Source organism: Notamacropus eugenii, chromosome 3 (assembly GCF_028372415.1).
Source record: "Notamacropus eugenii isolate mMacEug1 chromosome 3, mMacEug1.pri_v2, whole genome shotgun sequence".
NCBI classification, from domain to species: Eukaryota; Metazoa; Chordata; class Mammalia; order Diprotodontia; family Macropodidae; genus Notamacropus; species Notamacropus eugenii.
This window is the reverse complement of record NC_092874.1, coordinates 237,475,592-237,493,457: the sequence shown is the minus strand read 5'-3', so window position 1 is coordinate 237,493,457 and position 17,866 is coordinate 237,475,592. Positions and strand designations below refer to the sequence as shown.

Genomic DNA, 17,866 nt, shown 5'->3' with positions numbered 1-17,866 from the left:
AAAATTCCACTTTTGAATAGTTTTCCCTTCTTATCCCTGTCTCTCTTAATAATGCTTTGTTGGCTTAGTTCAAGTACCATCTCTTACAAGATAGTTTTATTCATCTCTCATAATTCATCACACATATGCACATATGCACAAACACATGAACACATCCAATTATTTTTTATTCAATGTATATGTATTATGTATTCAGTTTTCTATTTACCTCTTGTTTCCTCCTAATAGAATGCAATGTTCTTGAGATATGGAATGATTTTCATTTTTGTCATAGTATATTTTGTGCCTGCTCAAAATCCTCCAGATGTTTCATAATCATTTAGGTGTTTAATAGTTACATGTTCAGTTGAACTGAATCAGATTGGGTCCTGAACTCTGAGCTTCACTGCAGGCATCACTTATTGTATTCAGTAAGAAATTATTAAGATATATAAAACACTGAGCTAAGCACAGGTATAACTATGTATTTTTCAATATAGAGAAATATTGGTGGGGCTTCTAGAGAACCTAGTTGTCAGTTTCCATGTTTTGCATTTCAGCTGTGACAGGGTAGAATAAACCTCCTTTTCTTAACTGTTCAATAACTTACAAGTGCCTCATTTTATCCCAACATAGAATTAGAATTAAGAGTGCTGGCACTGGAGCCACATCCAGTGGGCCCTCACCAGTGTGCTCATAGTTATAATCAGCCAGTTGGTACAGTTAGCTCAAACTGAAGTACTTAGGTTGCATCATAAAAACAGAAATATAAAACATTTAGTTCTCTCCCCAGAAACCTGGACAAACTCTCCCAAAATTCATTCAATATATGTTGTTTTATGCATTTATTGACATTATTCTGAGAAGAGGTCCATAGACTTCACCATACTGACAAAGGAGGTCTATAAAAATCACTTCTAAGACTTAAATGTCTTAGTTATCTCTTTTACTTGCCCATTATATCCTAATACTTCATGAGTGTAATGAGATCTTACCTGAATGCGCTGAGTAAGTACATTGCTAAAAATATTAAATTTTTTTATGTTATTATAAGCTTCTCTCTTTCTCTCTCTCTCTGTCTTTCTGTCTGTCTCTGCTTCTCTGTCTCTGTTTCTATGTGTTTCTGTTTATCTTGGTCTCTCTTTGTCTATTTTTTACATTATAATAAATTTGTCTTTGTCTCTGTCTCTTCCTTTGTGTCTCTTTCTCTGTGTGCCTCTCTCTGTCTCTGTCTCCCTCTCTCTGTGTTTCTCTCTGTTTTTTTCTCTTTCTGTCTCTGTGTGTCTCCATCCTCTTTCTCTGTCTCTCTCTGTCTCTGTGTCTCTGTGTTTGTCTGTCTGTCTGTCCCTATGCGTTTCTATGTCTTTCTCTGTCTTTCTGTCAGTCTCTCTGTCTCTTTCTGTCTGTCTCCCTCTCTCTACCTCTCTGTCTCTGTCTCTTTCTCCCCCTATATATTCATAATATCTATGTCATTTTACAAGGAGATTAACAGAAACAGCTAAACAAATGAAACTCAGATATTTTCTCCAGGGAAAGGCTTAAGGGAAGAGACTTTTTGCTAAAAGGAGCTTTCTTACAGAGGGGAATTGTTTCAGGTAAAAATAAAAGTAAAAAACATATTGCGTTCAGTGCATGAAGGAATATAATCAAATGATTCAACAAGCTCTGGATCTCTGTTGGTTGTGGTAGGGTAGAGTATGCTAGTTCATCTACTCAGGCAGATTACTGGTAGTTAGTGCAATCATGTGGGCTCAATATTTACAAAGTTAAACTAAGACAGAGAAGAATATAGAGTCATATAATTTCAAGCTGGAATGCCCCTAGAAGATCGTAGGACATCTCATTAATTTTACATTACAGGAAAAAAAAATTGAGAGGCCTTACATGACTTAAGATCACAAAGTAATAAAAGACAGAACTAAGCTCTAAAACCTAGATCCTTTGCTCCCAAGTCCAATTCATTCTAGTTTAGCACACTGCCTTCTTAGAAAGAAACCAGTATGTGCTAGTTTGGTGACTTATGAGATCAGGGATGATGAACTCACACTGGCAGATGATGAACAAAGAGCCAAGGATATAGGCTGGCGGTATTGGAAAAAGACAGTCAGGAACCTGTGCCAGCAAGTCTGGGAAACAAGAAGTTTTCAGATGCTGAATTTCTCTAACTATATATGATAGTTTGGTCACATGATGTGGGCTACCTCTGCTGGCACAGTTACTACTTTATGCCAGTCATAATGCCAACACTATGGAAAAATAAATTTAATTCCATAAATGCTGTAGTAAGAGGAGAAAAAGATGACCAAAAAGAGACAAGAGAAGCAATACATTAAAATTGCCTCTAAATGAAAGTGAAACTCTGTAATATCAATGTGGGAGCAATATATTCCCTTTGGGGTATCATCAGTGAAAATATGAGAGTCAGGTTTTTACAAGTGATTTCCCATAGCATACTGTAAATTTGTAGTCACACAACAGACTAATGTAGAAAATTTAAATTCCCACTGGGTTAATTTTTAAAATTTGATTTTCAAAAGGCATATGACTTGGTAGAACAAAGTATGATCTTGACAGTTCTCCTCAGATAAGATATTTCTCAGGTTTATGTAGTATATTGAACTGCCATGTAACATTTTGCACACATCACCATGGAGAGGGGTTAAGGGGCTATTTGTCAAAAGGATAAAGTGCCAGGAAGTAGAAGAACCCATGAAAGCCCACATAGTGCAGTCCCTGCCCTCTATAGCTCTTTTGTCTTTTGCTATTCGGTTTAAGGAATAATTGGTTGGGCATAGATGGGCAGGATTCAGGTTGGTATTAGAAATTACTCTCTCTGAGTATGATTTATGTCTCCTTCTAACCTTGGGTAAGTTTAAAAAAAGGTCTAAGTCAATCCTCACAGGGTTGGTAAGTGTGTGTGTGTGTGTGTGTGTGTGTGTGTGTGTGTGTGTGTGTGTGTGTGTGTGTGTGCTGGAGAAGCAATAGAAATGGATAATGAACTTTGCCTAGAATTGAATTGAAGAACAAATTAAGCCAAATTTTTCAATTCAACTCAATTCAATAACCATTTCTTAAGCAACCATTTTGTGTAAGGAACTGTACTAGGTTCTAGGCATGCATAAAATGATTCCTTTACTCAAGGAGGGGTGATGTGATAGAATGTAAGTAAACAGGCATACTGAAGAAGAACAAAAGAGAGACCAAATAAAAATAACAATTAGTGGGAGAGAGAAAAAAACAATAAAAAACAGAAGGGGGAGGAAATTAAGGAGGATTTCAAAGAAACTGAAAGAAAAATAGAAGGCTATCACAAAGGGATTTCAATAACTCTAAACTATTTGTAGAATTGACGATTATGCTCGAATCTTACCTGTACAAAAATGTCTCTTCCTATTATTAGCATTATTGGAAAGGAAAGATTATTTAGTCATCAGTGGGGGATTCAGTGGAAGAGGAGTGAACAAGAAATTCTAGATTCAATAGAATAGGAAGTAGCTAGAAATAAAGAAGAGGGAAGTCAGTCAATAAACTAGAAGGCATGAAACAAAGAAAGAAAAAGTAGCCCAAACTAGGTGCAAAGGGCAACAGAAGAAATATAATTAAAAGCAAACAAATAAACAAACCTGGATTCAAAGAATGACTATCGGTTCATCATAGTGGAGATTAGTTATGCCTCAGCAAGATGCTTCCTTTTGTTGGAAAACAGTCATGCCCTCTCTGTCTATCTCTGTCTCTGCCTTTGTCTCTCTCTCTCTCTCTCTCTCTCTCCATCTCTCTGTCTCTCTATACACATGTATACATATACATATATAATTTCTGTGTGTGTATGTCTGAAAGGACACACTACATAGGAAAGGGATAGATCAGTGGAATGGTCAAGCAAAAATTATCTGATGGTCTTCAAACTGTAAAGATAAGAAAAAAAGATATAGATGAAATCTTCCAAGAAAGGTAGCAGAAAATGTGAGGAATCCTTTCACAAAGGGGAAATTGGGAAAGAATACGGAATATCAAGGCAAGTGGAAATTTATAAATATAATTTCTCAGCAAGATAACAATATGGGAAGTGAGAAAATCTGGACTACACACCTTCATCTTATTCGAATATGTTAGCTGCATCTAACATTTCTTATGAGAGTATAGTTAGAAAACCTTTTTGACACCCACACCTGTAACAGTGGGAACAGCAGAAGAGGTAAACTGTCTCTTAGCCCATGAGGCTAAGAAAATCACTAAAGAGGGTCCCTCTTGCTGTGAATGAAGGGGACCAGTGCAGGAATGGAGCTGTTCCAGACAACCTCAACTCAACAAAGTGGGAGAAGATCCTGAGCCCTAGCAGGATGAAGCCCACAACTATCACCACCAGTATCCCAGGAGTGATTAAGCATCCCAGGAGAATCAGAAAGACACAAGTGCACACCAGGTTACCAACCCTTGAGCTTGCCTATGCTCTAACTCAGCAGAGCAGACCTCCTGTGGCCAGACAACTCATCCTTCACACTTAACACAGCTAGCTCTAGAGTGTCTCTGGGGAAAGCCAAAAAGATTTCACCTGGCCTCTGCTTTCCAACAGCAGTCAGCTCAGCACCAGACAAGCTGCAGCATTTTAGCCTGTAGTTGAAAGAACCAGAGGCCACAACACATAAAGCTTCAAGTTTTAAGCACTAGAATTGTGGGACAGAGCCTCCCTGTGCCCCAGACATAGAACTGTGCTTTAAAAGCCAGGAAAAATGTAATTATCATGAGTAAGAAGCAAAGTAGAAAAGACCATAGAATCTTATTACGGGGACAAGGATCAAAATGCGAATACTTATGATGTCAACACTGAGACTGTACTCCATTCTGAAACTTCAGAAGGGAATATGAAATGGTCTGAAACACAAAGAGCATTCTAGGAAGAGCTAAGGATGGATTTTAAAAGCCAAATTAGAGAAATAGAAGAAAAAATTTACCAATGATTTAAAAAAAATATGAAAAAAGAAATCACAGAAGAATTTAAAAAGAAATGAGACAAATGGAAAAGAAAGTACAAAACCTAACTGGAGAAAATAACTCCTTAAGAGGAACAATTGGACAGGTGGAAAAGGAGATGCAAAAATTAACTGAAGAAAATAATTTGATAAAAATTAGAATCAGGAAAGTAGAAATGATGAATCTATGGGACATCAAGAATCGTTCAAACAGAATATAAAGAAGGAATAGATAGAAGAAAATGTAAAACATCTAATTGGAAAAACAACTGAACTGGAAAATAGATCCAGGAGAGGAAATCTAAGGATTATTGGACTACCAGAAAGCCATGATGCAAAAAAAAAGAGCCTGGACAATATCTTCCAAGAAATCATCAAAGAAAATTGTCCCGAAGTGCTAGATCCAGAGGGCCAAATAGTCCTTGAAAGAATCCATCATTCACTTCCTGAATGGGATCCTAAACCAAAAGCTCCAAGGAATATGGTTGCCAAATTCCAGTAGTATCAAGTGAAGGAGAAAATACTGCAGGCAGTCAGAAAGAAACAATTCAAATATTAAGGACCTAGATTCAGGATCACGCAGGACCTTGTAGCTTCTACATTAAAAAAAAGGAGGGATGGAATGTGATATTCCATAAGGAAAAGGAGATTGGACTACAAGCAAAGATCAATTACCCAGCAAGGTTGAGCATAATATTTCAGGCACAGAGATAGACATTCAATGAAGTAAGGAATTTCCAGACCTTGTGATGAAAAGGTAAGAGCTCAATGGAAAATCTGATCTACAAGAGCAGGTCTCACGATAAGTATAAAAAGATAAAAGAGGAAAAACTACTTGTTATTCAATATGGACAAACTGTTTACATCCCTAGAAGGGAAGATGATACTTGTTAATATGAAGAACTGTGTATTTATTATGATGTATAAAAGGGATATTGATAGACAGAGAGAAAGGTATAAAGTAAATGATGTCTTCATAAAAATGTGATTTAAGAGTGCCAAGGGATTATAAGGGGAGATGTGAAAAGGAGGAATCAGCAAAAGGTAAAATCTATCAGAGGGAGAGGCACAAAAATATATTACAGTACAAGGAAAGAGGGGAGTGAGATGAGTATTGTTTGAGAGTTAATCTCATCTGATTGGGTTCAAGGAAGGAAAAACAAACTCAAGGAAATGCCCATCAGTTGAGGAATGGCTATACAAGTTGTGGTATGCTATAAGAAAAGATGAGCAGGAAAACTTCAGAGAGGCCTGGAAAGAACTATTTGAACTGATGCTGAGGGAAAGGAGCAGAACATGGAGAACTCTGTACACAGCAACAACCACAGTGTGCGAGGATCTTTTCTGGCAGATTTAGAATAGACTTAGAACTTCTTTACAATGCAAGGACTTAAAAAATTCCCAATGGACTCTTGAGGCAAAATGCCTTCCACATCCTGAGAAAGAATTATGGAATTTGATCACAGAATGAAGTAGAGCCTTTTCTGTTGTATTATGTTTTGTTTTGTTTTATGTTCTCTCCCATTCATTTTAATTATTGTATGCAACATGACTGAGGTGAAAATGTTTCTCATTGGAATATATGTATAGAACCTATATAATATTGTATGCCAACTGAGGGAGTTATTGGGGAGGGAGGGAGAAGGAGGGAGAGGGAAGGAAAACTCTAAGATATACGGAAGCAATTGTAGAACACTGAAAACAAATAAAATAGTTTAATTAAAAATAAACAAAAAAATAAATAAAAATAAATAAAACATTAGAAGGAAAACACTGGAAAGCATAGAAGTAAATGAAACTTTCCACAAAATAAAAAACAGTCTCCACCTAAAACTATCAGCAAGCATTATATGCAATGGGGATAAGCTAGATGTTTTTCCAATAAGATCAGGGGTGAAACAAGTATATCCATTATCACCACTGTTATTCAATATGTTATTTGAAATGTTAGCTGTAGCAATAAGAAAAGAAAAAGAAATTGAAGGAATTAGAATAGGCAAAGAAGAAACTAAGTTATCACTCTTTGCAGATGATATGATGATATACTTAGAGAATTCAAGAGAATCAATTAAAAAGCTACTTAAAATGATAAACAACTTGGACAAAGTAGCAGATTACAAAATAAACCCAGATAAATCATCTACATTTCTATGTACAACTAACAAAGTCCAACAACAAGAGATAGAAAGAGAAATCCCATTTTAAGTTATGGTAGACGCTATAAAATATCTGAGAGTCTACCTGCCAATACAAACCCAGGGACTATATGAACACAGTTACAAAACACTTTTCATACAAATAAAGTCAGATCTAAGTAAGTGGAGAAACATCAGTTGCTCATGGCTAGGCTGAGCTAATCTAAAAGTGTTGTCTATTCCACATGTACCGTAAATGGTGTATTCAACCACATGATTAATTGTTACTGCTTCATTTTCTTTATATTCCATCATCCAACATTGTCTAATCTACAAATTCAGTTTTCTTATTTTGTTTCATTTTTATTTTCTTATTTTGTATTGATTGTATTTCACAAAAAAACACATAATCTTCAAGATGGATCTCAGAGGACATCAAGTCTAACACATATATAAAAAAATAGTCATATATTGAATGAGAATTTTTTCTTATACCTGCTTGAAGATCTCCAGGGAAGGAACAACCATTAATTAAGGAAAAACATCCATTCTACTTTGTACAATCGTAATTGTAAGGCTTTATTTTCCTGACATCAAGCCTAAATGAACCACTTTTCTCCTCATTCCAGTAGCTCCCCATTTTACCCACTGGAGTCAAATTCAGCAAATCTAATCCTTCCTCCACATGATAGCCCTTCAAATAATTGAACACAGTTAAATATATTCCCCTAAGCCTTCTTTTCTCAAGGATAAGCATGGTCATTTGCTTTGCTTTAACTTATATTCATATCTCCTGAGCTTTTTCACCATCCCATCTAGCTTCTTTTGGACCCTTAATTGTGTAAATGTCCTTAGACAATGAAAAAGGATACTAGAATTATTATCACTATGTTTCTTCTTCTTCTTCTTCTTTTTCTTCTTCTTCTTCTTTTAATTTTTTTTCTTCCTGTGTTTCTTCTCTGTCTTCCTCTATTTCAATACACACACACTCTCTCCCCCCATATATATGTGTGTGTGTGTGTGTGTGTGTGTATACATGTACACACATACATTACATATATGTCTTTTTGAAATACGTGCATAAGCTCACCAGGAATTATTTCATTTATCATATTTGTATACCCATCACCTAGCCCAATGCTGTGCACACACCAGGCAATCAATAAATAAATGCTTATCTACTGATTAAGTGTTTTCTTAAAAATTCTTTTCATCAGGGGCAGAGGTGTAGAGAAGGCAGAGGCTTGCCTGAGTTCTCCCCCAAACCTTTCCAAAGACATTTAAATAATGCCCTAAAACTAATTCTAGAATGGCAGAATTCACAAAAGGATAAAGTGAAACAATTTTTCAGTCCAAGGCAACTTGGAACTTTGTCAGGAAAGGTCTGTTGCACTGTGGTAAGAGTTCAGGGCACTCTAGTGCAGGCTACACCAGCACAGACCCTGCTGCAAGAAAACAGGTGCAGGTTTTTGGAATGACTGGATCAACAACAGTGGCTGCTTCTGGATCTCTCAGTGTACACACCCTAAAGAATAATTGTGAAGTGGCCCATTTTGGGAGTTCCTTCTCACTGGAAGTCTTCAAGCAAAGATTGGATACTATTTGACAGGAGAACTGGCATAAGGAAGGTCCTGGCACTGACGACCTGGCATCAGCAAGAACAACTGGGGATGACACCCCCCCCCCCCAACTGGGAAGTCAACTTTGCAGAGGAGCTAGTGCAGACTGACTCTGAGAATGAGGAGGAGTAGAATGAATGGAGAAGTCCCGTGTCACGTTGGTGTTCAGTGCTCCAATGATAAACAAGTGTACTAGATGTGCATCAGTGTGTGCAAAAGCTTACAATCCAGATGAAAAGATGGTGCAAACTCCAGGAATACATGAATGTTGAAAGAAGTCAGAGAAACCACATCATCACCTTTGCTTACGACACTTGCATTTTTTATCTATTATACATCTGAAGATAGATGATCAAAGGAATAGATTACAGGAGACATGCAAAGACATTCTTTTTTTAAAGAACCTAGATTCACAGCAGATTTCTCAAGTACTGGATGCTGTGTTTGAAAAGTTGGTGAAAGGAGAGAATGTAATTGATTAGGAGGATAATGGTGGCAAATTTTATGTAATTGATAGGGACACCTATGATATTTTTGTAAAGTGTGGTTTTTAAAGGTGTGTTGGTAGCTACAATAATCATGAAACCTTTGGTGTATTAACCTTAATGTGCAATATCCCCAGAGCAGCTACAATCAGTGGTACTTCTCCTGGTGCTCTATTAGATGGGCAGGGTAACTTCCAGGAGGACAATTGTAAAAAAGAAGAAGAAGAAGAAGAAGAAGAAGAAGAAGAAGAAGAAGAAGAAGAAGAAGAAGAAGAAGAAGAAGAAGAAGAAGAAGAAGAAGAAGAAGAAGGAGGAGGAGGAGGAGGAGGAGAAAGAGGAGGAGGAGAAAGAGGAGAAAGAAAAAAGGAGAAGAAGAAGAAGAAGAAGGGGAAGAAGAATATATAAAATTTTAATTGGGTCACTACAATTTCTTAAATTGCTAGAAGTCCCAGGACATCTGAAAGTGATAAGATAGGTTCCAAAATACACATAAATGGACAACAAATTATTGCTCAGGGAGGTTCAGCTGATTCTTTTTTCATTATAGAATCTGGAGAACTAAAAATTATCTATGAAAAGGAAGAATGATGAAGAAACCAAAGAAAATGGTGCCATTGGAATTGCCCAATATTCTAGAGCACGGTGTTTTGGAGAATTGCACTGGTAACAAACAAATACCAAGCAACTTCAGTCCACACTGTTGGAATTATCAAATGATTATCTATGGATATGGATGCATTTTCTGTACATGCATGGAAATTATGAAAAGGAACACTGAAAATAATGAAGAACATCTAGTTGCTTTATTTAGAACAAACACGAACATTGTTGATTCCACAGTATGAAGGAGAAATATCATTTGATAAGAGGTAATATCAAAGAACAGCATAGTGCTTATCCACTGATCATGTACCCATATTTGTTGCAGATGCTGAGCATTTCCTGTAATTTCAGAATTTTTTTGATATTTTTTTTGTAGAAGACTATAATGTATCAGTAAACAAAACAGTGATTTGATGGTTAATGAACTTTACCTACAATATTTGGGAAGGAGCAGATTTTAAGAAACCTACAATACTTGGGAAGGAGCAGATTTTAAGAAACTCTGTCAAATTATTTAGATCTGATGAAAAATTTGTTCCAAAGAGTGTGGCATCTCAGAAATATTAGGTCACAAAAAGTTAATAAAATACGCAGAATAAAGGGGATGTAAGAATTGGCTCATTCTGATGGATTCAAATTATTATGTTCAAGTCAAAAAAGAATGTGGAAGCTGATCATAGTTATAAAGTATGACACTACATTCTTTCTAAACAAGTTTATATAGAGTATGTCTATTTTCATCCTCTTTTTAGCTAATTTACTTTTAATTTTAAACATTTGAAAGAATATTTCATGTCCCTTGAATAAAGTAAGTCCATTCTGTCCTTTTGGTGACATCTCAAGGAACATAACATGCGCAAGTTGGCCATGCATTAATGTTTTGGGAACTAGCCACTCCCGGAACACATAGATAATACTTGGAAGATTTGGTTAGTCCTCCCAGTATATGATTACTTAACTTATATCTTCTGGCCCCCGTATGATATGTCCTTGATGAACAAACATCCATACTCCCATGGCCATGTGCCCGACCAGCTTGGAACGGTACACGGGGCCGTTGGCAGAAAGCCTTCTTTGTCTAGATCCCTATAAAGTCCCCCCACCTAGTGTAAGTCCTCAGAATCTCACCCATGGAGAGGACACTCTGCCTGGGACCACTTGTTCCCAATTCAGACCCTGAAAGCTGTCTCCCGGGATTCCCCAGCTGAGAAAATTCAGGTGTTGGTGCTTCCTTGAATTGGTGATGTTTTTCTGTTTCCTCTTATATCTGTATTAATATTGCTATAATTATATTAGTATTAGGCTATATTAATTATTTCTGCTATAGCTCTAAACTGTTCATGCGTTTGCCTTTCTGTAAATCAATAAAATATCCAGCTTCTTCTTCTCAAATGTGTCTTATTTTAGGTGCGAATCTGAACCATAAATTTCCTTAATCACACAACATTCACTTCCATATCCCTTCACTTCACATCCCCCCCACCCCCGACTAAAGATGGCCTGCAATCCAATATAGGCTCTATGTATGCATTCATATTAAACATATTTTCACATTAGTCATGTTGTATAGAAAAATTACAATGAATGGGAGAAACCATGAGAAAGAGAACAAAACAAAAGAAAAAGGAAAATAGTGTGTTTCACTCTACATTCAGAATCCATAATTCTTTCTCTGGATGTGGATGACATTTTTCATCATGACTGCTTTGGAATTGTTTAAATCCTTGTACTGCAGAGACGGTTTAAGTCTATCAAAATCAGTCATCACAGACTGTGACTGTTACTAGGTACAATGATCTCCTGCTTCTGCTCCCTTCACTCACCATCAGTTCATATAAATATTTCCAGGTTTCTTCGAAGTCCTCCTTTTTGTCAATTCTTATATCACAGTAGTACTCCATTACATTCATATACCACAACTTGTTCAGTCATTCCCCAATTGATGGGTATCCTCTCATTTTTCTAATTCTTGGCCACCACAAAAAGAACTGCTATACATATTTTTGTACATGTGAGTACTTCCCCCATTTTCTGATCACCTTGGGATACAGCCCTAGAAGCAGTATTGCTAGGTCAAAAGGTATGCATATTTTTGTAACCCTTTTGGCATCGTTCCAAATTGCTCTCCAGAATGGTTGGATCAGCTCACAGCTCAACCAACAATGAATGAACGTTCCAACTCTCTCATGTCTTCTCCAATATTCATCATTTTCCTGTTTTGTCATGTTAATCAATCTGATAGGCGTGATGTGGTACGTCAGAGTTGTTTTGACTTGAATCTCTGTAATCAACAGTGATTTAGAGCATTTTTATGTAATTATAGATAGCTTCATTTTTTTTCATCTGCAAACTACCTGTTCATATCCTTTGATCATTTATCAATTGGGGAATGACTTTTATTCTTGCAAATACGATCAGTTTTCTATATATTTTAGAAATGAGCCTTTTAACAGAGATGCTAGTAAAAATTCTTTCCCAGTTTTCTGCTTCCGTACTAGTCTTGGTTGCATTGACTTTGTTTATATTAAATCTTTTCAATTTAATGTAGTCAAAACTATTCATTTTTCATTTCATAATGTTCTCTTTCTCTTGTTTGGTCATAAATTTCTCAGTTCTCCATAAATCTGACATATAAACCAATCCTTGCTCCCCTTATTTGTTTATAGTATCAGCTTTTATATCTAAATCATGTAACCATTTGGACTTTATTTTCGTCCTTTTTATTTTCTGACTTGATGCAGGTATCTTTGAGAAGTAGAATAAAACTCCACATGCAATGCTAAGACCTCAAATATTTTTGCAATAAAGTACATTTTGACTAATTTGGCACAGTGTTAACAGCTTATACATTCCTCTTGTTTAAGAACAGACAATTCAAACATTTATTTAGTGAGGTAAAAAAGGCTTCTTTCATATGACAAGTAATTGTCACACTTTTCCTAAGTAATAAAATCTTACCCCTTTCTTCCTTCTTTCTTGTTTTATAGTATACAATTCCTAATAGTTTTCATTTTTTAAAAAACTGAATTTTGCTTTAGACTGTGATATCTATCTTTTCATAGAAGATTTTGGTTACCTCTTTTTTCTTTCAAATTTCACCTCAAAATAACTCCATGTTCCTGGATCACAAAAATAACTATTGCTATGAACTATAGAAAAGATAACAACAAAAATAAAGTCACATTCTGAGAACTATTGATAAAAGACCAGAAGAAAACCATGTTGAACATTAAACATTTATTGAAGATGACATTTTGTGTTCTAAATCCCAGAAATCTTTTAGTCACTGTAAAATATTTCCTATAGCAAAATTAATCTGAGGTCAGTCTGTTCTTTTATCTAAGGGAATATTATTTATATGTCCTTAGGCTGGGTTTACATAAGATGAATCTTTCCAATGTTTAAAACAAAATGGTTCTTTTCTCTCCTGTATTAACTATGATATACATCTGTAGAGAGGTAAGACAGAATAGAAATTTTATCAATCAATATCTGGTCACAAGGTCTTTGCAACTGAAAATGACTAATAGGATGACAAAACTAAAAAATTGAAAAGCAACAATAAAGCAATAAAAATTAAGCAGGTGAAACTAGTTTGTGAGATTACTCCTAGCCCTCTATATGTATCATTATTATACCACTTCACACTCTTTCTTTGCTTTTGTGAGGGCAGGTATTTAAAAAAAGAGTTGCACATTAATTTACCAAGAGTAAGAGAATACCATTCTTGTTTAATGTTTTTTACTACACTTATTGGGAAAGAAATTAGTTTATAGGATGTTAGGTTTATAGCTGAAAGGGATTTAAAAGTCACCCAGAGAGGGAATAAAGAGGTTAAATGACTTCCCAAAATCTCATACATTATAAATGACAAAGGCAAGATTCAAATTCATGTACTTTGACCTGAGCTTTATCCACCTGACAAAAGATTCCCTCTTCTGTTTATTTAGTAATAAATATTTTTGTGTCATATCATTCACTAACAATATTCATGTCAAAAAGCTAACACACTAAGAATAAAATTAATGATTTAAAAACATTCCTGGGAAACAAACCTTCAACTTCAGTATAGATGAGGTTAAATATTCTTTATTTACTGTGTTCTGTTTGGAAAATCTATTCAGCCACATTTGGATATGAAACTGTAGTTATAAAATAATGTATTTATCTGCAGTTACATACAAAGCATAATTAAAAGTATAACTTCAGTCAAACTTTAAATACACATGCTATTTCGTAGGGAAAATAGTATTACCCACATAATGATAATTGTTTAGCCTTCATACTTCAGAATGAATTGTAAGATGCTCTCTTATACAAGGAAAAAACATTAATTAATCAGAATTCTCAGTACAACATCCTCTGTGCTTCCCTTTAAACCAGTTATCAGTTCTGTTGCACTAACTTATTATTAACTAGTCATCAAATGACAAAGAAATACTTGTACAACAAAAATTTCTAATCGAAGTTGCAAAGTCAGTCACAATGTTTTCAGTATTGTTGGTTATTTTAAAATGTCCTTATAATGAATCACTTGTATAGGAAAAAAAATAATTCTCTTTATTTTTCTTTGTAAGATTCTTCACAACATAAATTGTGTTCTCATAAAAAAGTTATCGGGGCAGAGCCAAGATGGCGGAGTGAAAGCAACGACTCACTTAAGCTCCTGGACAAACTCCTCTGGATATCTCTGAAAGGAGAATCTAACCAGACTTTGGAGGTGTAGAATCTAGTGGGTGACAGACTTTGACAGATTCGGAGCCCAGGTTAGACTGGAAGGTCCACGGGAAGGATCTGTTCCGCGGGGGTAAGCCCCCAGTGCACAGCGCAGTGCGGTCAGTGCAGCAGGGCGGAAGGGACCTGAGAAGCCCGAGAGTGGCGGGCAAAACCAGTGGAGCAGGAGACAAACCAAACCGAGCCAGTGAGAGCCGCTGAGCGCCAAATATCAGCGCAGCAGCCCTTGAAACCTTCAGCCTGAAGACTAAACTTCGGTAAGTCACCTACTTGAACTTCCAGGAGCTAGGATGGTGGAGTGATCAGTAAATGCTCTCTCCTCCCCCCTGATGACCGTGAAAGAACCATAAAATTCTTCCCCAGATAAATCCTGGATCAGCAGGAACAGCAGAAGGGGGCAAATAGTCTCATAACACCAGAGGCTAGAAAAACAGCAAAGGGGGATTCTTCCTACTGTGGCGGAGGCGATCTGGAAGGACAGATGACCCAGGGCAGAGAAAATTCGCACTGAGACCCAGGCAAGCCTCAGAGCCGGGAGAAAAACCCCAGGAGGGGCGGGAACACGAATTAGCATCTAGGCGTGCCTCAGCCCTCCAGGGGAAAAGGGAAGAAAATAGGGAAGCTGGGATCACTATCCCCTGACCTTGCCTTTGCCTCAGGTCAGCTGAGGAGATATCCTGAGACCAGACCACCCCTCCCACACACCTAAGAAGCTAACCCCAGGGTTGATCTGGGAAACAAAAAACAAAAATCTGCTTTTCGCCTAGACACACATCAGCTCAACTTAAAGATCTGTACCTTCTGACTGAAAGAACCAGAAGCTACAACACTCAGCCAACATCATGAATCGGAAAAAGCAGACAAAAAGTGAAAAATCATAGAATCTTTCTATGGGGATAAGGACCAAAACACAAACACCAAAGAGGTCAGAGCTGAGACTGTACTTCCATCTGAAACCTCAGATGGGACTATGAATTTCTCGCAAGCACAACTAGATTACCTGGAACATCTGAAGGAGGATAAAAAAGAAAAACTGGCCAATGATTTTAAAATTATAAAAAAAGAATTCACTGATGAGAACATCACTCTGAAAAGGAAAATTGAACAAATGGAAAAGGAAGTTCAAAAATTAACTGGAGAGAATAACTCCCTAAAAGGAAGAGTTAATCAAACAGAAAAGGAAACCCAAAACCTAATGGGGAAAATTGATCAGATGGAAAAGGAAACCCAAAACCTAACTGGGAAAATTGGTCGAATGGAAAAAGAACTACAAAAATTAAATGGAGAAAATAGCTCCTTAAAGGGAAAAATTGGTCAGATGGAAAAGGAGATGCAAAAGCTAACGGAAGAAAACAATACGATGAAGATTAAATTTGGGCAAGTAGAAACTAATGGCTCAATGAGGCAACAAGAATCAGTCAAACAAAATCTAAAGAATGAAAAGAGAGAAGAAAATGTAAAATATTGAATTGGAAAAACAACTGACCTGGAAAATAGATCCAGGAGAGAAAATTTAAGCATTTTTGGCCTGCCAGAAACCCATGATGAAGAAAAGAGTCTGGACAATATCTTCCAGGAAATCATCAAGGAAAACTGCCCAGAAGTACTAGACTCAGAGGGCAAAATAGTCATCGAAAGAACCCACCGTTCCCCTCCCGAAAGGGATCCCAAACTCAAAACCCCAAGAAATATAGTTGCCAAATTCCAGAGCTATCAGGTGAAGGAGAAAATACTACAAGCAGCTAGAAAGAAACAATTCAAATATCAAGGACACACAGTCAGGACCACACAGGACCTTGCAGCTTCTACATTAAAAGATCGAAAGAATTGGAACCCAATATTCCATAAGGCAAAGGAGTTGGGACTTCAACCAAGGATCAACTACCCAGCAAAGTTCAACATAACATTTCAGGCAAGGAGAAAGTCATTCAACGAAATCAGGGATTTCCAGAGCTTCCTGACCAAAACACCAGATCTTCAAATGCAGGTCTCCAGAGAATCATAAAAAGGTAAACAGAGGGGAAACAACAAAAACAAAAACTTGCTACTCAATTAGGGCAAACTGTTTACCTCCCTATAAGGGAAGATGATACCTGTTAATCTTGAGAACTGTGCAGCTATTATGATAAAAGGGATATATGTAGAGGGAACGGGCATAGAGTAAATGATGTCATGTCAAAAATATGATTTAAGTATGAGAAGGGATTGTAATAGGAGGTGTGAAAAGGGGGAAGCAGAAAATGGCAAATTATATCACAGGAAGAAGTACAAAACTATAGTAGAGGGAAGGAGGGGAGGGAGATGAGCATTGTTTGAGAGGTACTCTCATCTGATTTGTTTAAAGGAGGGAACAATAATCTTAAGTAGATAATTCTAACTAGCTCTATAGGAAGTAGGAGGGGAAGGGGGAAGAAAGGGGAGGGTGGCTAAAAGGGAGGAAAGAAGCAATAAGAGTAAAGGGGAGTAAAAGGGAGGGGGGCTAAAAGAAGGAGGGGAAGGCTGCAGGAGGAGGGGGAGAAAAGTGAATGCTATTGAGGAGGGGAAGGGAGACGGGAGAGCTAAAAGCACAAATGGCGGGAAAGAGGTTGGAGGGAAATACACAGATTGTAATCATAACTGTGAATGTGAATGGAATGAACTCTCCCATAAAACGGAGACGGATAGCAGAATGGATTAAAAGCCATAATCCAACAATATGCTGCTTACAAGAAACACATTTGAAACGGGGGGATACACATAGGATAAAGGTCAAAGGATGGAGCAGAATATATTGTGCTTCAGCTCATGTAAGAAAGGCAGGAGTAGCAATCCTAATCTCAGACAAAGCGAAAGCAGAAATAGATCTAATCAAAAGGGATAAGGATGGAAACTATATCCTGCTAAAAGGCACCACAGACAATGAAGCAATATCATTACTAAACATGTATGCTCCAAGTGGTATTGTATCCAGATTCTTAGAGGAGAGGTTGGGGGAGTTGAAGGAATATATTGATAGCAAAACTATACTAGTGGGGGACCTCCCCCTCCCCCTCTCTGAACTCGATAAATCCAACCTCTAAATAAACAAGAAAGAGGTTAAGGAGGTAAATAAAACTCTGGATAAGGTAGATATGATAGATCTTTGGAGAAAATTAAATGGAAATAGAAAGTAATATATCTTTTTCTCAGCGGTACATGGAACATTTACAAAAATTGACCATGTACTAGGACATAAAAATCTCACAATCCAGTGCAGAAAGGTAGAGATAATCAATGCATCCTTTTCAGATCATAATGCATTAAAAATTACATGTAATAAAAGGCCATGGAAAGATAAACCAAAAAACAATTGGAAACTAAAT

The 17,866-nt window shown here is 36.7% G+C and overlaps 1 pseudogene; it reads left to right on the top strand.

Moving 5' to 3' along the window:
• Positions 1-10,033, top strand: part of LOC140532010 (cAMP-dependent protein kinase type II-beta regulatory subunit-like) — a 51,632-nt pseudogene extending 41,599 nt beyond the window's left edge.
• Positions 10,034-17,866: the final 7,833 nt, after the last annotated feature.